The sequence below is a fragment of the Halichoerus grypus genome, chromosome 8 (genome assembly GCF_964656455.1).
Source record: "Halichoerus grypus chromosome 8, mHalGry1.hap1.1, whole genome shotgun sequence".
NCBI lineage: Eukaryota > Metazoa > Chordata > Mammalia > Carnivora > Phocidae > Halichoerus > Halichoerus grypus.
Genome location: NC_135719.1, coordinates 30638350 through 30663966, shown reverse-complemented (window position 1 = coordinate 30663966; position 25617 = coordinate 30638350). Strand labels below are relative to the sequence as shown.

Here is a 25617-nt window from a genome sequence, read left to right as displayed (position 1 = left end):
GCTTACCGTCTTTGCGTTGCATCTGCAGGGTGCCCACCCTGGGCTACACAAGACTTCTTCCGGCCAGCCGCCCAACCTCCGTGCATCCAAGGACAGGAAACCCTTCTTCTCTGGGCCAACAGCGAGCCCGTCATGGACACCGAACCTGAGAAGTGGGGACAAAGTGCACGCACGTGTGACAAAAGGATCCAGGTGCTCAGGTCGCCAGACCGCTCAGAATGCATCCGGGGCGCAGCCTTGCCTCTGCCTGTCCTGTCCCTCTGTCCCACAGGGAGGGCTGGGTGCAGTTGGGCAAGAGGCCCCGTGGGCAAGTCTGCACGGCCAGGGATGTGAGAGTCTGTGTGGCGGTGGAAGTCAGTATGGGAGTGTGTGTGTGTGTGTGTGTGTGTGTGTGTCTTTGTGTGTGTGTGTGTGTGTGGAATGGGCATTTGGGTGGGTGTTGCCGTGGGCTTGTATCTTTGTGTAGTTTGTGTGTGTTTTGTGTGTACATGTGTGTATGTTGTGGGTTGGGTCTGTGCTTATCTGGTGGGCGGTGGGCATGGGGGTCGGTGGTCATGTGTGGAAGCCTCAGATCCTGAAAGGGCCTGCCCGGTACCTTAACCCCCAAACCAGGCAAAGTCTCCATCAAAAAGGAGAGTTTCTGACTCATATCCCTGATGAATACGGATTCCAATATCCTCAAAAAAATCCTAGCTAATAGTATCCAACAGTACATTAAAAAGATCATCCAGGGGGCGGAGCAAGATGGCAGAGGAGTAGGAGACCTGGATTTCGTCTCCTCTCAGGAATTCAGCTGGATAGGGATCAAACCATTCTGAACACCTACAAACTCAACAGGAGATCGAAGAAAAGAATAGCAACACCTCTCTGAACAGAAAAGCGACCACTTTCTGGAAGGTAGGACGTGCGGAGAAGTGAATCTGAGGCGGTATTCGGGAGGATAGACGGCGGGGGAGGGGCCTCCGTCGGCCGCTTCTGGCAAGTGATAGAGCCACGGACCACAAAATCGGAACTCTTAGAGTCTGCTCCGCTGAGGGACGTCACTCTGGTGGCTAAGTGGGGGGTGGAAACCTCGCAGGACAGTGTGGTCTCAGGACGCTCGGGGTCACAGAAAGACCGGGGGTGCCTGAGTGCGGCAGAGCTCCCAGGTATCGGAGCAGGGAGGCCGGCTGCAGAGTCGGAGCCCAGGCGCGGGCTCTCAGCTCGGGGTTGCTATAAACCGTGATCCGCAGCACAGTCGGGCCACTGCTCCTCCAGCAGGGACCCAACAAGCGGCAGGTCCGGGGAGACTCACCTTCTTCCCCTGGGAGGAGAGGTGCGGGAGCGCACCGTGGGGATCTGCTGGGTTTGGGGACTCCACCCGGGTCGGGTGCCAGATAGAAAGGCGTGGTCACAGGCCGGGTGAGTGCGGAGTGTGGCCGGAGACCGGGGAGACGGGAGTGACTGACTGCTTTTCTCTGGGGGCTCGCTGAGGAGCGGGACCCCGAGTTCTCGGCTCCTCCGGGGCGAAGACTGGGAGGCCGCCATTCTCACTCTCCGCCTCCAAAGCTGTACGGAAAGCTTGCAGGGAACAAAAGCTCCGGAGAGCAAACCCGAGCAGATTACTTAGCCCGGACCGGCAAGGCCGGGGCAATTCTGCCTCCGGCAAAGACATTTGGGAACCACGGCAACAGGCCCTCCCCCAGAAGATCAGAGAGAACAGCCAGCCAAGACCAGGTTTACCGATCGGTGAGAACAGCAGAACTCCAGTGCTAGGGGAATACTGCACATAGAATTCATGGCTTTTTTACCATGATTCTTTAGTCTTTCAAAGAAAATTATTTTTTTTAACTGTCTTTTTTTCTTTTTTTTTGAATTTTTCTTTTTCCCTTTTTCAACCAACATCTTATCAATCCCTTTTTTTAAAAAAAAAAACATTTTTATTTTTCATTTTTAAAGTCATATTCTATCCCTTCATAGTAGTTACCCGTATTTTTGGCATATATATATAAGTTGTTCTCTCTTTAAAATCTTGAGATAGTTTCTTCTAACAGATCAAAATATACTCTAAATCTCTAGTGTATGGTTTTTTTCTACTCCCCTGCCTGATCACATTCTCTCCCTTTTTTCTTTCTTTTTTTTTTAATCCTCTTCTTTCTTTTTTCAAACAACTTATCAAATCCTTTTTTAAAATTTTTTGTACTTTCCATCTTTACACTCATATTCCATCCCTTCATCATATCAACCCTTATTTTTGTACATATATAAGTTTTTCTTTCTTTAAAATTTTGGGAGGGACTTTCTTTTAACAGACCAAAATACACCCAAAATCTAGTGTGTGGCACTGATCTATAAACCACCCTGATCATATTTGATCACATTCTTTTTTTGTTTTGTTTTGTTTTGTTCTGCTTTTGTTTGTTTTTATCTTTATCTTTATCTTTTTCTTTTTTCTTTTTTTCTTTCTTTTTCTTTTTTCTCTCTTTCCCTTTCTTTTCCCACTGCTTCAGGTCTTTTCTGATTTGTTTAGAGTACATTTTCTGGGGATGTTGTTACCCTGCTAGCATTTTGTTCTCTCATTAATCTATTCTCCTCTGCACAAAATGACAAGACGGAAAAAATCACCTCAACAAAAAGAACAAGAGGTAGTACCGACTGCCAGGGACCTACTCAATACGGACATTAGTACGATGTCAGATCTAGAGTTCAGAATCATCACTTTAAAGATACTAGCTGGGCTTGAAAAAAGCATGGAAGTTATTAGAGAAACCCTTTCTGGAGAAGTAAAAGAACTAAAATCTAACCAAGTAGAAATCAAAAAGGCTATTAATGAGGTGCAATCAAATATGGGGGCGCTAACTGCTAGGATAAATGAGGCAGAAGAAAGAATCAGTGAGATAGAAGACCAAATGATGGAAAATAAAGAAGCTGAGAAAAAGAGAGATAAACAACTACTGGATGACGAGGGCAGAATTCCAGAGATAAATGACACCATAAGACGAAACAACATTAGAATAATTGGGATCCCAGAAGAAGAAGAAAGAGAGAGAGGGGCAGAGGGTATAATGGAGCAAATTATAGCAGAGAACTTCCCTAATCTGGGGAAGGAAACAGGCATCAAAATCCAGGAAGCACAGAGAACCCCTCTCAAAATCAATAAAAATAGGTCAACACGCCGACATCTAATAGTAAAACTTACGAGTCTCAGAGACAAAGAGAAAATCCTGAAAGCAGCCCGGGAGAAGAGATATGTAACCTACAATGGTAGAAACATTAGATTGGCAACAGACCTATTCACAGAGACCTGGCAGGCCAGAAAGGACTGGCAGGACATATTCAGAGCACTAAATGAGAAAAATATGCAGCCAAGAATACTATATCCAGCTAGGCTGTCATTGAAAATTGAAGGAGAGATAAAAAGCTTCCAGGACAAACAAAAACTAAAGGAATTTGCAAACACGAAAGCAGCCCTACAAGAAATCTTGAAAGGGGTCATCTAAGCAAAGAGAGAGCCTAAAAGCAACATAGACCAGAAAGGAACACAAACAATATACAGTAACAGTCACTTTACAGGCAATACAATGGTACTAAATTCCTATCTTTCAATAGTTACCCTGAATGTAAATGGGCTAAATGCCCCAATCAAAAGACACAGGCTCTCAGATTGGATTAAAAAACAAGACCCATCGATATGCTGTCTGCAAGAGACTCATTTTAGACCCAAAGACACCCCCAGATTGAAAGTGAGGGGGTGGAAAACCATTTACCATGCTAATGGACACCAAAAGAAAGCTGGGGTGGCAATCCTTATATCAGACAAATTAGATTTTAAACCAAAGACTGTAATAAGAGATGAGGAAGGACACTATATCCTACTTAAAGGGTCTAACCAACAAGAAGATCTAACGATTGTAAATATCTATGCCCCTAACATGGGAGCAGCCAATTATATAAGGCAATTAATAACAAAAGCAAAGAAACACATGGACAACAATACAATAATAGTGGGGGACTTTAACACCCCCCTCACTGAAATGGACAGATCGTCTAAGCAAAAGATCAACAAGGAAATAAAGACTTTAAATGACACACTGGACCAAATGGACTTCACAGACATATTCAGAACATTCCATCCCAAAGCAACGGAATACACATTCTTCTCTAGTGCCCATGGAACATTCTCCAGAATAGATCACATCCTAGGTCATAAATCAGGTCTCAACCAGTACCAGAAGATTGGGATCATCCCCTGCCTATTTTCAGACCACAATACTTTGAAACTAGAACTCAATCACAAGAGGAAAGTTGGAAAGAACTCAAATACATGGAGGCTAAAGAGCATCCTACTAAAGAACGAATGGGTCAACCAGGAAACTAAAGAAGAATTAGAAAAATTCATGGAAACCAATGAAAATGAAAACACAACTATTCAAAATCTTTGGGATGCAGCAAAGGCAGTCCTAAGAGGAAAGTATATAGCAATACAAGCCTTTCTCAAGAAACAAGAAAGGTCTCAAGTACACAACCTAACCCTACACCTAAAGGAGCTGGAGGAAGAACAGCAAATAAAGCCTAAACCCAGCAGGAGACGAGAAATAATAAAGATCAGAGCAGAAATTAATGAAATAGAAACCAAAAGAACAGTAGAACAGATCAACGAAACTAGGAGCTGGTTCTTTGAAAGAATTAACAAGATTGATAAGCCCCTGGCCAGACTTATCAAAAAGAAAAGAGAAATGACCCAAATCAACAAAATCATGAATGAAAGAGGAGAAATCACAACCAACACCAAAGAAATACAAACAATTATAAGAACATATTATGAGCAACTCTATGCCAGCAAATTAGATAACCTGGAAGTAATGGATGCATTCCTAGAGATGTATCAACTACCAAAACCAGGAAGAAATAGAAAACCTGAACACACCTATAACCACTAAGGAAATAGAAGCAGTCATCAAAAATCTCCCAAAACACAAAAGCCCAGGGCCAGATGGCTTCCCAGGGGAATTCTACCAAACATTTCAAGAAGAATTAATACCTATTCTTCTGAAACTGTTCCAAAAAATAGAAATGGAAGGAAAACTTCCAAACTCGTTTTATGAGGCCAGCATTACCTTGAACCCAAAACCAGACAAAGACCCCATCAAAAAGGAGAATTACAGACCAATATCCTTGATGAACATGGATGCAAAAATTCTCACCAAAATACTAGCCAATAGGATCCAACAGTACATTCAAAGGATTATTTACCACAACCAAGTCGGATTTATCCCTGGGCTGCAAGGTTGGTTCAACATCCGCAAATCAATCAGCGTGATACAATACATTAACAAAAGAAAGAACAAGAATCATATGATCCTCTCAATAGATGCAGAAAAAGCATTTGACAAAGTACAGCATCCTTTCTTGATCAAGTCTCTTCAGAGTATAGGGATAGAGGGTACATACCTCAATATCATAAAAGCCATCTATGAAAAACCTACAGCGAATATCATTCTCTATGGGGAAAAACTGAGAGCTTTCCCCCTAAGGTCAGGAACGCGGCAGGGATGTCCACTATCACCACTGCTATTCAACATAGTATTCGAAGTCCTAGCCACAGCAATCAGACAACAAAAAGAAATAAAAGGCATCCAAATTGGCAAAGAAGAAGTCAAACTCTCACTCTTTGCAGATGATATGATACTTTATGTGGAAAATCCCAAAGACTCCACCCCAAAACTGCTAGAACTCATACAGGAATTCAGTCAAGTGGCAGGATATAAAATCAATGCACAGAAGTCAGTGGCATTCCTATACACCAACAACAAGACAGAAGAAAGAGAAATTAAGGAGTCGATCCCATTTACAATTGCACCCAAAACCATAAGATACCTAGGAATAAATCTAACCAAAGAGGCAAAGGATCTGTACTCAGAAAACTATAAAATACTCATGAAAGAAATTGAGGAAGACACAAAGAAATGGAAAAACGTTCCATGCTCATGGATTGGAAGAAAAAATATTGTGAAGATGTCAATCCTACCTAGAGCAATCTACACATTCAATGCAATCCCCATCAAAATACCATCCACTTTCTTCAAAGAAATGGAACAAATAATCCTAAAATTTGTATGGAACCAGAAAAGACCCCGCATAGCCAGAGGAATGTTGAAAAAGAAAAGCAAAGCTGGTGGCATCACAATTCTGGACTTCCAGCTCTACTACAAAGCTGCCATCATCAAGACAGTATGGTACTGGCACAAAAACAGACACATAGATCAATGGAACAGAATAGAGAGCCCAGAAATGGACCCTCAACTCTATGGTCAACTCATCTTTGACAAATCAGGAAAGAATGTCCAATGGCAAAAAGACAGTCTCTTCAACAAATGGTGTTGGGAAAATTGGACAGCCACATGCAGAAGAATGAAATTGGACCATTTCCTTATACCACACACAAAAATAGACTCCAGATGGTTGAAAGACCTCAATGTGAGACAGGAGTCCATCCAAATCCTAAAGGAGAACACAGGCAGCAACCTCTTCGACCTCAGCCGCAGCAACTTCTTCCTAGAAACATCACCAAAGGCAAGGGAAGCAAGGGCAAAAATGAACTATTGGGACTTCCTCAAGATAAAAAGCTTTTGCAAAGCAAAGGAAACAGTCAACAAAACCAAAAGACAACTGACAGAATGGGAGAAGATATTTGCAAATGACATATTGGATAAAGGGCTAGTATCCGAAATCTATAAAGAACTCATCAAACTCAACACCAAAAGAACAAAGAATCCAATCAAGAAATGGGCAGAAGACATGAACAGACATTTTTCCAAAGAAGACATCCAAACGGCCAACAGACACATGAAAAAGTGTTCAATATCGCTCGGCATCAGGGAAATCCAAATCAAAACCTCAATGAGATACCACCTCACACCAGTCAGAATCGCTAAAATTAACAAGTCAGGAAATGACAGATGTTGGCGGGGATGCGGAGAAAGGGGAACCCTCCTACACTGTTGGTGGGAATGCAAGCTGGTGCAGCCACTCTGGAAAACAGTATGGAGGTTCCTCAAAAAGTTGAAAATAGAGCTACCATATGATCCAGCAATTGCACTCCTGGGAATTTACCCCAAAGATACAAAAGTAGGGACCCGAAAGGGTACGTGCACCCCGATGTTTATAGCAGCAATGTCCACAATAGCCAAACTGTGGAAAGAGCCAAGATGTCCATCAACAGATGAATGGATAAAGAAGAAGTGGTATATATATACAATGGAATATTATGCAGCCATCAAAAGGAATGAGATCTTGCCATTTGCAACGACGTGGATGGAACTGGAGGGTATTATGCTGAGTGAAATAAGTCAAACAGAGAAAGACATGTATCATATGACCTCACTGATATGAGGAATTCTTAATCTCAGGAAACAAACTGAGGGTTGCTGGAGTGGGGGGTGGGGTGGGAGGGATGGGGTGATTGGGTGATGGACACTGGGGAGGGTATGTGTTCTGGTAAGCGCTGTGAATTGTGCAAGACTGTTGAATCTCAGATCTGTACCTCTGAAACAAATAATGCAATATATGTTAAGAAAGAAAAAAAGAAGAAGAATGTAGCAGGAGGGGAAGAATGAAGGGGGGGAAATCGGAGGGGGAGAAGAACCATGAGAGACGATGGACTCTGAAAAACAAACTGAGGGTTCTAGAGGGGAGGGGGGTGGGAGGATGGGTTAGCCTGGTGATGGGTATTGAGGAGGGCACGTTCTGCATGGAGCACAGGGTGTTATGCACAAACAATGAATCATGGAACACTATATCTAAAACTAATGATGTAATGTATGGGAATTAACATAACAATAAAAAAATTTAAAAAATAAAATAAAATAAAAAGATCATCCACCATGACCAAGTGGGATTTACCCCCGGGATGCAAGGTTGGTTCAACATTTGCAAATCCATCAGTGTGATAGAACACATTAATAAGAGAAGAGAGAAGAACCATATGGTCCTCTCAATTGATGCAGAAAAAGCATTTGACAAAATACAGCATCCTTTCCTGATTAAAACTCTTCAGAGTATAGGGATAGAGGGAACGTTCTTCAAGTTCATAAAATCAATCTATGAAAAACCCACAGCGAATATCATCCTCAATGTGGAAAAGCTGAGAGCCTTACCCTTAAGATCAGGAACATGTCGAGGATGCCCACTCTCATCACTATTGTTCAACATAATACTAGAAGTCCTAGCCACAGCAATCAGACAACAAAAAGAAATAAAATGTATTCAAATTGGCAAAGAAGTCAAACTCTCTTTCTTCACAGATGACATGATACTTTATGTGGAAAATCCAAAAGACTCCACCCCCAAATTACTAGAACTCATACAGCAATTCAGTAATGTGGCAAGATACAAAATCAATGCACAGAAATCAGCTGCTTTCTTATACACTAACAACGCAACTGTAGAAAGAGAAATTAGAGAAACGATTCCATTTACAATACCAAAAACCGTAAGAAACCACGGAATAAACCTAACCAAAGAGGTAAAGGATCTATACTCTAGGAACTACAGAACACTCATGAAAGAAATTGAAGAAGACACAAAAAGATGGAAAAATATTCCATGCTCATGGATCAGTTTATTCTTCTGATCCATGTCTATGCTACCCAGAGCAATCTATACCTTCAATGCCATCCCGATCAAAATTCCAATGACATTTTTCAAAGTGCTGGAACAAACAATCCTAATATTTGTATGGAATCAGAAAAGACCCCAAATCGCCAAGGAAATTTTGAAAAAGAAAAACAAAGCTGGGGGCATCACATTGCCCGGTTTTAGGCTATATTACAAGGCAGTGATCACCAAAACAGCATGGTACTGGCACAAAAACAGACATATAGACCAATGGAACAGAATAGAGAACCCAGATATGGACCCTGAACTCTATGGTCAAATAATCTTCAACAAGGCAGGAAAAAATTGCAATGGAAAAAAGACAGTCTCTTCAATAAATGGTGCTGGGTAAATTGGACAGCCCCATGCAGAAGAATGAAACTCGACCATTCTCTAACACCATACACAAAGATAAACTCAAAATGGATGAAAGACCTCAATGTGAGACAGGAATTCATCAAAATCCTGGAGGAGAACATAGGCAGTAACCTCTTTAACATTGACCACAATAACTTCTTTCAAGACATGTCTCCAAAGCAAGGGAAACAAAAGCAAAAATGGGGGCGCCTGGGTGGCTCATGGGGCGCCTGGGTGGCTCAGTCGTTAAGCGTCTGCCTTCGGCTCAGGTCATGATCCCGGGGTCCCGGGATCGAGTCCCACATCGGGCTCCCTGCTCAGCGGGAAGCCTGCTTCTCCCTCTCCCACTCCCCCTGCTTGTGTTCCTGCTCTCGCTGTGTCTCTATCTGTCAAATAAATAAAATCTTAAAAAAAAAAAAAAAAAAAAAAAAAGCAAAAATGAACTTTTGGGACTTCATCAAGATAAAAAGCTTCTGCACAGCAAAGGAAACAGTCAACAAAAGAAAGAGGCATCCCATAGAATGGGAGAACATATTTGCAAATGACACTACAGATAAAGGGTTGGTATCCAAGATCTGTAAAGAACTTCTCAAACTCAACACCCAAAAAACAAATAATCAAGTCAAAAAATGGGCAGAAGACATGAACAAACACTTCTCAAAAGAAGACATACAAATGGCTTATAGACACATGAAAAAATGTCCATCATCATTAGCCATCAGAGAAATTCAAATCAAAACCACACTGAGATAGCACCTTACACCAGATAGAATGGCAAATATGGACAGGGAAAGAAACAACAAATGTTGGAGAGTTTGTGGAGAAAGGGGAAACCTCTTACACTATTGGTGGGAATGCAAGTTCGTCCAGCCACTTTGGAAAACAGTGTCGAGTTTCGTCAAAGAATTAAATATAGAGCTACCCTATGACCCAGCAATTGCACTCCTGGGTATTTACCCCAAAGACACGGATGTATTGAAAAGAAGGGCCATATGGACCCCAATGTTCATATCAGCAGTGTCCGCAATAACCAAACTGTGGAAAGTGCCGTGATGCCCTTCAACAGATGAATGGATAAAGAAGATGTGGTCCATATATACAATGGAATATTACTCGCCATCAGAAAGGAAGAATAGAGAGAGACAATCAGGGGAAGGAACAGAGGGACAAGAAGAGAGACAGAATCTCAATCAGGCTCTGTGCTCAGCACAGCCTGATGTTGGGCTTAATCCCATGACCATGAGATCATGACCTGAGCCGAAACCAAGAGTCACACACTTAACGAACTGAGCCACCCAGGTGACCCTGGGTTGTACATTTTTAATACCTGCCCTTTACAGCATAAATATTATATGTGATATACTTCTATACCTTGAAACAACAACCATGCACTACAAATACACTTATGTATTAAAGTAAGTATTGTATAAATATACAGATGGGAAAATATACAAATGATTATTTGTAGGATATTTATTATACCAAAATATATTCTAGTGTTCCTATCATTTACCTTCATTCTCAAATATTCTCTCTCTCTCTCTCTCTCTCTCTCTCTCTCTCTCTATATATATATATATATATATATATATATATATATTTTAATAATGGAAGTTCTGGAGTCTATTTCAGTATCTGGTAGGGCTCTTTTACTTTATGGTGTTCCAGTTATTAGTGTTCAAGGCTATTTTATTCATTATTATTGAGCTCATTTGAATGACCTTGCTCGATTCTGGAGAAATAAATACACACATTAAAATATGAACATACATACCTACCTACCTATACACATACATAAGTATAAAGAGAACACAAAAACATTACTCATTGAAAGAATGTGTGACAAGAACATTGTCAAGAAAAAAACATTTACCTCTTCCTAAACTAAAACAAATCAAGTTTTCCAAAGCTCTACATCTGTCAATCCACATAGAACTCAGATAAAATAAAATTTAAAATTTGGAAAGGAGGCTAAAGACACTCACCAAAGAAAATGACACATAATGGGGGTGCATGGGTGGTTCAGTCAGTTAGGCATCTGCCTTCGGCTCAGGTCATGATCTCAGGGTCCTGGGATCGAGCCCCATGTCGGGCTCCCTGCTCAGCGAGGAGCCTGCTTCTCTCTCTCCCTCTGCTGCTCCCCCTGCTTGTGCTCTTTTTCTTGCTCTCTGTCAAATAAATAAAATCTTTTTTTAGAAAAGAAGATGACACATAATGAAGATATTATCCAGTAAGTCATTGGAAAGATGAACACAGAGACCTTAGGATGTGGCCCAGAACACATGATATATGAATTTAAAGGATGCTGGCATAGTTACTCACTGCTCTTCTCTGAAGTGGAGGACTTCATTCCATCCCGTCTACCTCAGAAAAACATGACAGAAAGAAAAGCAAACATATAATCTCTGAAAATTCTCTACACTGAAAAATAACAAACCCTAAAATTGATTCCATTGTCAATATTTAAGTATGCAATGTTTCCTTCTTTTAGCCAACACCAATGAAACTTTCAGTACTCATCACAGTTGCTTGAGCTCTTAATTCAATCTTTCTTTTGTTTCCTCATTTATTACTCATGAACATGTTTCCCATGTACAAATATCTATTGACAACTCTATGTTCAAAGTGTGCAAATGAAGCAAGTCTGGGGCCATACAACATGTCTAAAGTTACACACTGCCTCATGAGATAGGAGGTTAATGCCTTGCTCCAAAATAAATAAGAGGCATGCTCACAGCAGTACTGTTTTGTCACTTAAGATCCTCAAATACAGCCAGGCTTTGAGAGTCTTATTTGTCCTATTAGAGGGCCACTTATCTGGACCTCAGATTGACATCTGGAATGAGTCCCTCAGCATCCTCAGACAATTGTGCTCATCATTGATCCAGACAAACATCCTCCCAAACAAATAAGCAATTCCATAGCCAGGCTTATTTTCTTCAGGCTTATCTACTGCATTATAAATAAAGAATAGTAAATGCACAGGAGATATTTTATTTAGCATCCGAATAATGGAACTCCTATGTACATAGAACAAAAGGCATATAACCTTGGATTTTTCTAATAAAATTACATAAAATCAACTGGGAAAATTTTTAAAAAATCAACTAAAATTTCAAGGAGAAATGGGGAAGTATTCGTAAATCTGGTAGCAAAAAGTTATGATTACAGTAGAAATATGAGTAGAAACATCTGTATCTGGACTTGCCAATAATAAAAAGATAAATAAATCAATATTTTGGCACATTTAATTTTCTTTACAAGATTATTAGCATACACTATAAAATGGTATAAAAAGGAAATAGATCAATGATTCCCAGAAATTATTCAGGTTACTTCCAGAAGAAAATTTTTTTATTTAATGAAGGAAAGAAATAATAATGAATATTCATTTAACGAAGTAGGCACACTTATGAGGGAAAAAAAAAACTATTATTAAATATTCTACCTTGGGCTTCTGAAATAATGAACCCAGAGAACGTGACAACACACACAGAATTTTAAAAGCATCAGAATAGCTGCTCATCTCTCTTCCCTAAAGTATGTTACTTGTTCAGTCTTTGTCCTGCAGCAAAACATCACAGATAATATAAGTTAGATCCAAAAATACATGAAATTAATTTAAAAATAAAGCAAATCATTTGTTCTGTAGTGATTATCATAGAGGAATCCCACACTTCTAGTCCTTGCTACACATATCATAGCTGCTTGGTTCTTAGCTATCTTTGCCAGTTCATTTCTCCACTTATTTCCTCTCTGAATTATTCACTCTACAAATAGTCAATAATCCTCTCTACTATGCTGTGTAAATTGGTGGCACAGCGATTTTCTTTTTGAATGAGAAATTCTTTTTTTTTTTTTAAAGATTTTATTTATTTATTTATTTGAGAGAGAGAGAGAGAGAAACAGCATGAGAGGGGATAGGGTCAGAGGGAGAAGCAGGCTCCCCGCTGAGCCGGGAGCCCGATGCGGGACTCGATCCCAGGACTCCAGGATCATGACCTGAGCCGAAGGCAGTCGCTTAACCAACTGAGCCACCCAGGCACCCTTGAATGAGAAATTCTAAAGTTGTATTCTACCAAATAAAGACTTTATGAAAATGCTTTTTGATGGGTAAAATGAAGGGCACATGACAAGGTAGTTGTAAGACTTATATTCTGGAAGTAAGAGATAAGAACTTCAAAAACTTATTACAACATATAAAAACTGATGGAACAATGGTATGAATTAAAAAAAAAAAAAGATGAGAGGTGCCTGGGTGGCTCAGTCATTAAGTGTCTGCCTTCAGCTCAGGTCATGATCCCAGGGTCCTGGGATTGAGCCCCACATCGGGCTCTCTACTTGGCAGGAGGCCTGCTTCTCCCTCTCCCACTCCCCTGCTTCTGTTCCTGCTCTGTCTCTGTCAAATAAATAAATAAATAAATTTTTAAAAATAATTAAATAAAAATAAAAAAAAATTTAAAAAGATCAAAATTTTCATAAGATAATGGAAATTATAAAATAGAACCAAATGGAAAAGAACATCAGGAGAGCAAGTCTTAAGAGGACTAAAATAGAATAAGCATGGCCAATCTTTATTCAAAACAGAATGCAATTAATAATCCTAGAGTTCATGGATTGGCTAGCATAGGTCTTTGAAGGATAAATGCTTGCAAGTGAACTGGGGAACTCAAAGTGCTAGTAGGTACAAGGAGCTGGACCTCAGTGGTTATGTAGTGTTTGATTCCATTTAAATGACATTTTGTTAAACACAAAACTATAAAAAACAGTGGTCACAAGAGATTATGGAGTAGAAGGAAGGGTTGACTACAAAGGAATAAAATAAAGAAGATTTTTAGGGGTAATGGAACTCCTCCATATCATAATTGTGGTGTTAGATATACTATTCTATACACTTGTCAATAACCATATAACTGCATGTGACAAAGAGTGAGTTTTCCTGTAGGTAAAATAAAAAATAAATTAAAGGTACAAATATAAAATTGAAAACAGCCTGGGACAGACACGTATTCACTGCACATTCTCATGGATTAGGCCCAAATATTTGTTAGCTGGCACACATGCAATGGAACACCATTTAACCAAGGAACAAGATATTCATAGATTAAATATTTAATACATGCAAGACTGGTAGAATTCAAAACCATGAAAACTGTGGGCTAGCACTAAAATGATTAAGTAGAAGTCCATCCTCATTTGCTTAGAATAGAAACAGTGTACTGTTCATCAACAGTGGTTTTGTCTCTCATTTTCTTTGGATTTCTTACATTCACTCAATAGGGCACTTTTTCGCTTGCTGCTTATGAGAAAGGATAGACCATGAAATCAGACAAGCAATCATAACCCTAAAACATACTGAACCACTTGATTTACACATAGATACTGCAGATGACAATAAATGATGGAGGCTGCTTCAGCTATGAAGCCCACAAGTGAAAGTTTTTCATCGTACTTCTACATGAACATTAGTAAGAAAACCAGTATAAATTCTGTGGCAAAATTCTACTGATCTGAACAATCTCTAGTATCCTTGAGTATTACGCAGCTCATTTATTCTAGATACCCTTTCTGCATCTTAATGTTACAAGGCAAGGAAATGCTTTCTATTCGAGCCAACACTGATTCTGTAACATCTAAAACAAAATACAAAAGCAAAAATGTACAATGATAAAAATATATACACCCACTAAATCAACAGGTGTCAGGAAATAGACTTCAATGGTATATATCACACTCAAGTTACTTAATTATGTCTACAATAAGAGTTTCCACTACTATCTAACAGAACACTTACTCTGCACAGACTTTTCCTTTAAATGCAACAAATATGATCTTAAAAATCCTGGTCAAACAGTTCCCCAAAATAGTAATATAGATTTACCATATTCTCACCGTTAAAAAAATTAAAAACATAGGTATACACAAAAGCCTCTACACAAATGTTCACAGCAAAGTTATTCATAACAGACAAAAAGTGAAAACAACCCAAATATCCACTAAGTGATAAATGGATAAACAAAATGTGATATATCCATACAGTGGAATATTACTCATCCATAAAAAAAGGAATGGGGTTCTACTTTTTTTTATTATGTTCAGTTAGCCATTGTATAATACATAATTAGTTTTTGATGTAGTGTTCAATGATTCATTAGTTAAGCATGATACATGCTACAACATGGCTGAACTGTGAGAACATTTTGCTAAGTAATTAAGGGTAAAAATACTTGTCTGCACCTGTATTTGAACCATTTACAACAAGCTATGATTTTCCTTTATACCCTAAATCATTTTAATTTCTTCAAAACAAGGTTTGAATTTCTTCAAAACAGTATCATTATTATTAAAGCTAGGCAATTATTACCTTCCTTATATAGTACTATAATGTATTTATGGACTTTCTTAAATTTTGCCAGTTTTTCCTTTAATGTCTTTTATAAAAATCCTGAATCAATATTGTATTCAGTTTTCATATCTATTTAGTCTAACATAATCTAGAATATTTCCTCAGTGATATTACTATGTTTGAAAACTGACAGTTTGTGGGGGTTTTGTTTGGTTTGTTTTGTAGAGTATCACTCAACTTGGGTCTGATATTTTCTCATGAGTTGATTCAGGTTTATTCACTTTTGTCTGAGGTACTAAAGAAATAAGGCTAGGTTCTTCTCAGTGCTTCCTATCAGTGATGCCAGATGATTCCATCACTGGTAGTATTATCTTTCATCTCTTACTTAATTCAGGTGGTATCTGCCAGGTTCTCCACTACTATTTTCTCTTTGCAACTAATAAGTATATCATGGAGGAGATAATCACAATCTGTAAAAGTATCCTGTTTCTCCTCAAATTTTCTCGAAGTTTTAGCATCCTTTGATGTTTCCTGGTTGAAACAATTATGATCATTCCTGAGAATGTCTTTATATCATTTCTACCTCATTTATTATAGCTTTCTGTCATATAGCACTTTACTTTCTACCCTATTTACCCATTCATTCACTCATTCATTTACATACTGGTTTAATAACATTATAAACATATTATTATTAATCAGTTTTTTTTCATTCCTAAAGAGATTTACCATGTCCAGACATGCCTGAACTTTATGTCAAAACCAGAGGTGGCTCATTGCTCAGTGTCAAGCATCTTTGACAGATGCAGCCTTATCCATCTGTGAAAGCTTTCTCCTTCTGTACTTCTACTTCTCCTTCAGTATTCACGATGTTCCAAAAACCCAACTGTGAGTATCGTATATAGTCATTTCCCCTCAAAATGCCAGAAGATAAAAAGGCAAAGTTAGAATAGCTTTGCACATTCCTTACATTATAAGACAGTTAAATTTCTAAACATAGTCTAGCCACTGTTGTGGCATAGTCAGGCAGAAATTGTCACTATTCTCTTTATCAATTTGGCCAACATTTTAGCTACTAGTTTTGAGTTGATAATTAATTATACTTGCAAGACACAAAGTGTTATCTTTAGAAAAGGGCCAGAATGAATACAGATAAGTGGGGAAAAGTAAACTGATTGTGAAACACATATTCAAAGGAGGTAGACAGTTTAGAATTCAGACTATATGGTCATAAATCACGGAAAGAAAAAATATTCTAATGGGAGATTATTACATTTAAATTTCTATCAGTTGGGGATTTCTTTGTTTATTTCGGCATTTGATAGACTTAGTTAGACTGACAACTCAATGACTGCTGTATGTAATTAAAATATGTGTATTTGAAACCCCACACACACTCACACACACAACACAACACACAAATGAAACAGCAAAATAATGACCAGAACTCATTATCAACATTTTTTAATATTCTTCCTATAAAATTGGTTTATTGACCATATCTGCACAAGCACATATTTGTATCATTTTACATGAATGAAATACAATGTTATTGCCTCAAACATACTTGGTACTCAATAAGTGGTAGATAAACTTCTGAAAAGCTTGGATTTGCATATCAATTAATTTAAACATACATTACCATATATAACAATATAATCCAACTGGATAAATGTATCAACATTAATTTACTTAGAATTATGATTTTAGGTAAACAGGTTACTTACAATTTTAAAAGTACAACTAAGGCTGTAATGATTACCCTTGAGTTTACATACATCTTTGAACACTTCCTATTACATATTTAGGTAAATTTCTAAAAATAAAATTGTTAGTCAAAATGTGCTAATTTCCACCTAATATATTTTCCACTGTCTTCTGGAAAGACTATAACATACCAGGAGTTCCCAATTCTCCACACTTGGTTAACAAATGTACCTGTTAATCTGATAGGTGAAAAAAGACAATTGTTGATTTATTGCATTATGTGTGTGTCTATGTGTGTTCACACACATTTAAATTTCATTATATATTTATAATTATTTCATATATATATTTAATTATTTAATTATAAAGATTGGTAGAGTTGAGCATATTATTATATGCTCTTGGCCATTCACAATGCTTTTCTCTTATGAATTGTTCATTTATGTGCTTCCCAATTTTGTACTAGGATGCTTGTCTTTTTCTAACTGATTTGAGTGAGGCTTTGATAGAATATTAACACTAAATTTGTCACATAAATTTTAAGCAAATATGCATATGTATTTTTATTTAACTGCAAAGAAATAGCCCAATCTTAAGTTACAAGGTTTTAGTGATTGTTTTTCTCTCCTCTAAGCCCTCCATGCAGATAACATGAGAAAACAAGAGTAAACTTAGAAAACACAGTTTAATTGGGTTAAATATTGTATCCATTGCCTATGTATATTGTTGACTCAAGTTTTTATAAACTAGATTAAATATTAGCCTTGAAATATAGGAATCTTATTTTGAGATGTTGAAAAATTTACACCTGCTCAGATAAAATCAAAATAGACTGAAGTCATTGCATAAGGAGACTGGATACCATGAAGGAAGCTTAGAGACAACATTTCAATTCAAACTATGCTAAAGGAGAAAAGAAAGCAGGCAAGATTTTGGTCACTAATTCCCTGGTGCCATTACAGATGAAATGTGGCAGAAATACATTCAATTTTGAAATTTAATTTATTGGTTATAAATGGAAAGGGGTTCATATCACTAATTCCTTATACAGTGCTGGTTTCACATTGTTTAGTTTATGATGGCATGTAGCACTGATTTATATGACTCTCTTGTGAAGAAAATACAACAAAGGAGCTAAAATAATTTTAATGAAAATAAAATGGAGATATAATTCTCATATATTTTTACCATGTGTCTGAGTTAATCTGATCATTGTTCAGGTTCTTGTTTAACCAATGCTCTAGTTCAGGGATTGGTAAACTCAAGCCCACAGTCTGCTGTTGGAAACAAACTTTTGCTGGAATACAGCAACACTTACTCAATTACACATTATGTTTGGCTGCTTTCATACTACAACAGTAGAGTGGAGTAATTGCAACAGCCTGAAAAACTAACATGGTTATTTGGCCCTTTACAGAAAAGATTTGCCAACCCTTGGTCTACTATAATAGAGACTGAGGTGATAATTCCAAGTAATTAAAACTTGAATATTAAAATATGGAAGTATAGGAAGACTGGAAAAGTAGAGTCCTCATATTTAGTTTGAATTTTCTCATGTCAGACTGACATACAATGGAGGCAACTCTATTTTGATTTTTTGAGTTCAAGCATAGTAATAAGGCCAGAGTTCCTGCTAGGCAGGTCCCTGAATTAATGGTCCTCAGTCATGGTTTCTTTTTGCTTTTTCCTTCTATACATCATGACCACAGAGACCACTGTTACCACTGTCCTTACACATGGGAAGTAACTCCATTGGTCCTCCATTTCTATGTTCTTCTGCCTCTTAAATCTAATGGCAGAATGGATACACAGATAGACAGGCAGACAGATAGATGATAGACAAACAGGTAAAATGGATGACAGATTATTGATAGGTAGATATATACAGATTGATTATGGAAAATAAATTGGCAGGTAGATAGATAGATGAAAGTAGAATTGGGCTGAATTTGAGAATCATTAACATAAGACCTAACAATATCAATCAGAGTGTTTCTCAAAACAGCATTTGTTTCCACAAAACCATATTTATCTTACATGTCCATTGGAATGCTAGTTCTAAATTTCTCACAAGATCATTGAAGAACAATAGTATGTTTTGTGATGGTGTGCATGGCAAAAACTGCAATAGCGTTCCTTTTCTGCATGGTTGTCATGGGGTTTGACCCGTTGGAGTCATGCCAAAGTGAAAAAAAATGCCATTCGTATCAAATTTTATCTTTCCCAAATTCAGAAGTTATAAAATGCCTATGCCCCACTTATCTTCAATAAAAAGATGGTATTTCAAGTGCTAGATCAATTCTGTGTTAAGAGAACTCACATCAAATGTTTACAATACAGGACAACTCACAAAACATTCCATATTTCTATGCTTTGACCATAATGGTAGTGTTATCAATTAATTAAATGAAATTATTTTATCATCAATTCACCCCAATCTTTTTACCCTGCTTTTTCTCATTAACACTCTTGCAACTATAAGTCATCCATACACTCTCTAACTTATTTTTTCACTATACATACCATGAAAGCAAAACCAGACATTTAAAATGTGGAATGATTATTTTTTATATGACTTTGCGTGTAAGATAAGAATGTTAAAAAAACTGAATTCCCTGTCAAAGGAGCTCATTTTTTTAAAAGATTTTATTTATTTATTTATTTGACAGAGAGAGACACAGTGAAAGAGGGAACACAAGCAGGGGGAGTGGGAGAGGGAGAAGCAGGCTTCCCACGGAGCAGGGAACCCAATGCGGGGCTTGATCCCAGGACCCAGGCATCATGACCTGAGCCGAAGGCAGACGCTTGACGAACTGAGCCACCCAGGCGCCCCTCAAAGGAGCTCATTTTATCAAAACCATGAAACAGAAACAGGAAAACATAAGACAAACTGTTTAATTAAGAGTTCTTCAGAACTACCCTTTGTTAAAATATCAAATCCTGCTTTGCTAGCCAAAATTTTTGTTCCTACTATTTTCTACAACTATCCAAAGAAGGAAATGGTTTTCTCATTGAAAAAAATGTGCAATATTGTTTTTATTATCTTTAAAGTACTAGGGATAAAAAAGTCACACCAGAATTCTACATTCAGTAACAACATTCCTCAATAAAGAAGGCTAAATTTTAAAAAAATGCTAAATAAAGCTACTGTCAGTTAAAAGAAAACTGTCATATAACAGAAAACTGAGAAAAATTGCCACCAGTAGTTCTGGTGCTAAAGAAAATTCTATAGGAAGATATATAATAATAACAGAAGGAAACCTGGATCTTCAGGATAGAAAAGCACTGAAACTGGTTTATATTTAAGAAATAGGATTTTTTTCTCTTATGTTAGGAAAATATACCTATTTAGAACAATTATATCACTGGCTGTAGGGTTTATTGCAAATGTAGATACATGACAAATCTAGCATAAAAGGGGACAGGAACTAGGGAAATGGACATATATGGTTGTAAGATTCTTATGTTTATGTGAAGTGATAATATTTAGTCTTAAAATATTGAAAACAACTAAATATGTATATTTTAATCACTAGAATGTCCACTAAAATACGCAAAGAGATAGAGCTAAAAAGGTAAAAGAAGATGGAATTCTGAAAAAAAAAATGCAATCAAAGAAGGCACAGAAGAAGGAATAGAAGAACAAAAAACAGAAGAGAAACAAGGGAGGGGAGTTCACACTTAAAAATAAATGATAAAAATGGTTGACTTAAATCTACCATTTCAAAAATTATACTGAATGTAAATTGGAATAAATAACCCATCTGTTAAAGCTTAAAACATATACCCACTATATGCTGTCTAAAATGACAAAACTTTACATTTAAAGATACAGGTTGGGAAAAAAAGATGAAAAGATATACCATGCAAACAGTAAGCATATGAAGACTAGAGTGGCTTTATTAATTTCAGATAAAGTAAACTTCAAGACTATGTTACCAGAGATAGAGACATTTTATAAGAGGGTCAAATTATAAGGAATACATTAATAATTATGGATGTTTGTGAATAATAACGGTTTCAAATTACGTGAAGTGAAACTGATAGAAATAAAAGGAGTTATAGACAAATCCATAATCATAGTTGATGATTTTAAATTCAACTCCTTTGGTAATTTATAGAATAAGACAAAGTATCAACATAGAAGAATGCAAAAATACTACCAAACCTCTCCTAATGGATATTTATAAAACACTATAGCCAATGACTTTAGAACATATGTACTTGTTCAAATTTTCCATGGTATGTTCACCAAGATAAACCACATATTAGGCCAAAAACCAAGTCTCAAAAACTTTAAAATCATTCAACTGATAAAGAATATGTTCAATAACCATAATAAAAATTACAAATCCATAAAATAAAATACCTTTAAAGAAAAAGAAATGGTGAAGGACATATATATTTGTGTAGCTAATGAGATTTGTATAGCTAATGAAACTCTATGATTTTTCACTGTTTTAAAGTTTCATCCTCACATGAAAGAATAAGTCTGCAAAGAACTAAAATGCCAATTCCTGAATAATGGTTCCATAACTCGGGAAAAGCTTTGGCAGAAATAAATATTTACTGTCATTAAAGTAAGGCATCTTACCTAAAGCTAAGAAAACTCCAGTTATTAAAATATCATTGAATAAAATACTTCAAATTTGGGGAAAAAAAAAAACAATGTTAGAGCAAAGGCAATAATTTTGACTGAGAGCCACAATTCAAAACTATTGAGAATCAATAAGATGGTGACTCAGGAGGTTCCTGAGTTTATCTCCTCCCTCAGACAGACTGAATGTATAGCTACAGATTGAACAATTTCCTCTGAAAGAGGTAAGAAAATAGCTGAGCTTCTAATTGGCAATCATCTAGGAGCTGGCTGCAATCTTCTACAGAAACCAAGGATGCAGGTGGATACTTCTCACACCTTTTCCCTTTATCCTACTCCAATAATAAAACCAAATTTACCATTATTTCCCACTTTTGCAACATTCACCTGAGTGACACGCCCTAAGATCACCTGGCTTTAACATCCCAGAGGGCTTGCATTTACAAATTCCACAGGACTGTAGAAAACAAAGTAGTTCTTAATGGGTTCAGGAGCATACTTCCATGGTTATACACCTAAGCCACAGAAGAAGCAGGCAAAAAAATCCAAATCATTTGTGGAACATAAGGAGTAGCATGGGGGACATTAGGAGAAGGAAGGGAAAAAGGAAGGGGGGAAATCGGAGGGGGAGATGAACCATGAAAGACTGTGGACTCCGAGAAACAAACTGAGGGTTTTAGAGGAGAGGGGGTGGGGATGGGTTAGCCCAGTGATGGGTATTAAGGAGGGCACGTATCGCATGGAGCACTGGGTGTTACACAAAAACAATGAATCGTGGATCACTACATCAAAAACTAATGATATATTGTATGGTGACTAACATAACGAAATAAAATTTAAAAAAGTCCAAATCATGAAAAGATTTGGGGGGCGCCTAGGTGGCTCAGTCGTTAGGCGTCTGCCTTCAGCTCAGGTCATGATCCCAGGGTCCTGGGATTGAGCCCCGCATTGGGCTCTCTGCTTGGCAGAAAGCCTGCTTCTCCCTCTCCCACTCCCCCTGCTTGTGTTCCCTGTCTCACTGTGTCTCTCTCTGTCAAACAAATAAATAAAATCTTTAAAAAAAAAAAAAAAATTTGGCAGCAATACATATTTTTATTTATTTATGAACACACACACAGGTTCCCCCTGGAAGGGGTTTACCTATTAAGTTTCACACCTGCTGCCTAAGGGGCAAGCTTCTAATCAGCCTGCATCTAGGTGCAGACTGATCCTCCCCTTTGGGACACTTATGGGTCTTGCCACACCCTCAATTAATGAGAGCCACAATGGTACAAAGAAGGCGTGGACAATCATGAAGGTTTGAAAGACAACTAGGAACTCAGGATGAGTTGATCAGTGTGGTTCATCTCCTATAAGAGACCATTCTGTCTAATTAATAAATCTAATTAGTCTTAAAAAATCTTAATAAAATGGAGATAAGTGATTTACCTGATCAAAATATGATCAAAATAATGATCACAGATACGTTCACCAAGGTCAGGAAAGCAATGCATGAACAAAGTAAGAATTTCAACAGAGATAGAACGTTTTTAAAAATATTTTATTTTTAAGTAATCTCTACACCCAACATGAGGCTCAAACCTACAACCCTGAGATCAAGAGTCACATATTCTCCTGACTGAGCCAGTGAGGTGCCCCTATAGTATTTTTTTTTCTAAATACCAAGCAAATGAATGGATAAAGGAGATGTGGCATATATATACAAAAGAATGTTACTCAGTTGTAAAAAAAGAATGAAATCTTGTCATTTGCAGCAACACAGATACACCTAGAGGCTATTATGGTAAATAAATGAAAGGAAGAAAAATACCATAGGATTTCACTTATAGGTGTGATCTAAAAACCAAAAGAACACACACACAACAGAAAAAGTCTCATAAATACAGAAAATAAACTGATGATTGCCAGAGGGAAGGGTACAGGAAGGAACAAAGTAGGTGAAGGAGATTAAGAGGTACAAACTTCTAGTTATAAAATAAATCACTAATGAAAGTAGAGCATAGGGAATGTATAGGCAATAACATTGCAATAATTTTGTATGGTGACAGATGGTAACTACACTTACTGTGGTGAGCACTGCATAATGTACGGAATTGTCAAATCACTCTGTTGTACACCTAAAATGAATGTAACACTGTATGTTAACTAAAGTCCAATAAAAAAGTGTAAAAAAAAGTAGCAAACATGAACCACAAAGGTAAAGAATACAATAACTGAACCAAAAACTTCTATAGAGGGATCCAATAGTAGACTAAAACAAGTGACTCTGGATTAGCAAAATTGAGGAAAGGGTAATTTATTCAGGCAGATTAGCTAAAAGAAAAATAAATGAAAAAATGAAGACAGCTTAAGGGACTTAGGAAACACCATCAATTTGACTAATATACACTATATTATAGAGGTCCCAGAAGAAGAAAACAGAGAAAAAGGGATCAGAAGACTTATTTGAAAAAATAATGGTTGAAAACTTCCTTAAATGGGGAAAGAAATAGAAAACCAGATCCACAAATCCCAGACAATAACATAAAAGAAACCGGGGCGCCTGGGTGGCTCAGTTGGTTAAGCGACTGCCTTCGGCTCAGGTCAAGATCCTGGAGTCCCTGGATCGAGTCCCGCATCGGGCTCCCTGCTCGGCAGGGAGCCTGCTTCTCCCTCTGACCCTCCCCCCTCTCATGTGCTCTCTCTCTCTCTCATTCTGTCTCAAATAAATAAATAAAATCTTTAAAAAAAAAAAATAACATAAAAGAAACCTAAAAAGATTCACATGAAGACATAATTACATTGTCAAAGACAAGGAAGAAAATCTTAAAAGCAGCAAGAGAAAGCAACTTGTTACATACAAGGCAACCCCCATGAAACTATCAATAAATCTTTCAGCAGAAACCTTGCTGGCCAGAAGGGAGTATGAGGATATATTCAAACTGCTAAAAGAAAAAAACAAAACAGGGGCACCTGGGTGGCTCAGTCGTTAAGCGTCTGCCTTCGGCTCAGGTCATGGTCCCACGGTCCTGGGATCGAGCCCCGCATTGGGCTCCCTGCTCCGCGGGAAGCCTGCTGCTTCTCCCTCTCCCACTCCCCCTGCTTGTGTTCCCTCTCTTGCTGTCTCTCTCTCTGTCCAAAAAATAAGTAAAAATCTTAAGAAAATAAAAAATTTAAAAAAAGAGAAAAACAAAACAATAAAAACTACCAACCAAGAATATTCTACCCAGCAAAGTGGTTCCTCAGAATTAAAAGAGATACAGAGTTTTCCAGGCAAACAAAAGATCAAAAAGTTCATCACTACCAGACAAGCCCTACAATAAATGTTAAAGGGTGTTCTTCAAGCAGAACTGAAGGGATGTTAATTAATAATAAGAAACTGTATTAAAGTATAAAAATTAATAGTAAAGTTAAATATAGAGATAAATTCAGAATAGTCTAAAGTTGTAATAATAATGAGTAAACCACTTATAACTAGAATAAAGAGGGATGCCTGGGTGGTTCAGTCAGTTAAGCATCTGCCTTTGGCTCAGGTCATGATCCCAGGGTCCTGGAATTGAGCCCCACATTGGGCTCCCTGCTCAGCAGGGAGTCTGCTTCTCCCTCTGCCTGCTCTGCCTGCCACTCCCCCTGCTTGTGCTCTCTCTCTTTCTGACAAATAAATAAATAAAATCTTTAAAAATAAAAAGGATTAGGGGCGCCTGGGTGGCTCAGTCGTTAAGCGTCTGCCTTCGGCTCAGGTCATGATCCTACGGTCCTGGGATCGAGCCCCGCATCAGGCTCCTTGCTCACTGGGAAGCCTGCTTCTCCCTCTCCCACTCCCCCTGCTTGTGTTCCTGCTCTCGCTGTCTCTCTCTCTGTCAAATAAATAAAATCTTTAAAAAAAAAAAGATTAAAATAAAAAAATTAAATAACTATAGTAACAATTTATTGTGGATACACAATGTAAAAAAGATGTAAACAGTTACCTCAAAAATATAATAAGTTGTGTTAGGGC

At 37.7% G+C, this 25617-nt stretch overlaps 1 protein-coding gene and 1 non-coding gene across 2 annotated transcripts in view; both read right to left on the bottom strand.

The window, feature by feature from the left end:
- The window catches only part of LOC118525539 (uncharacterized), a 101247-nt gene extending 89376 nt beyond the window's left edge, over positions 1–11871 (bottom strand). The window contains exons 1-4 of the transcript XR_013450315.1: positions 11727–11871; positions 11314–11351; positions 10977–11159; positions 7–145 (exon numbers count right to left, since the gene is read on the bottom strand). The gene's annotated coding sequence lies outside the window, so the exon portion shown is untranslated. The remainder of the gene's footprint in view (positions 1–6; positions 146–10976; positions 11160–11313; positions 11352–11726) is intronic.
- On the bottom strand, positions 11811–11877 carry LOC118548063 (small nucleolar RNA SNORD109A). Its single transcript, XR_004923427.1, has one exon. It is a non-coding gene; the product is annotated as a small nucleolar RNA SNORD109A (small nucleolar RNA).
- Positions 11878–25617: the final 13740 nt, after the last annotated feature.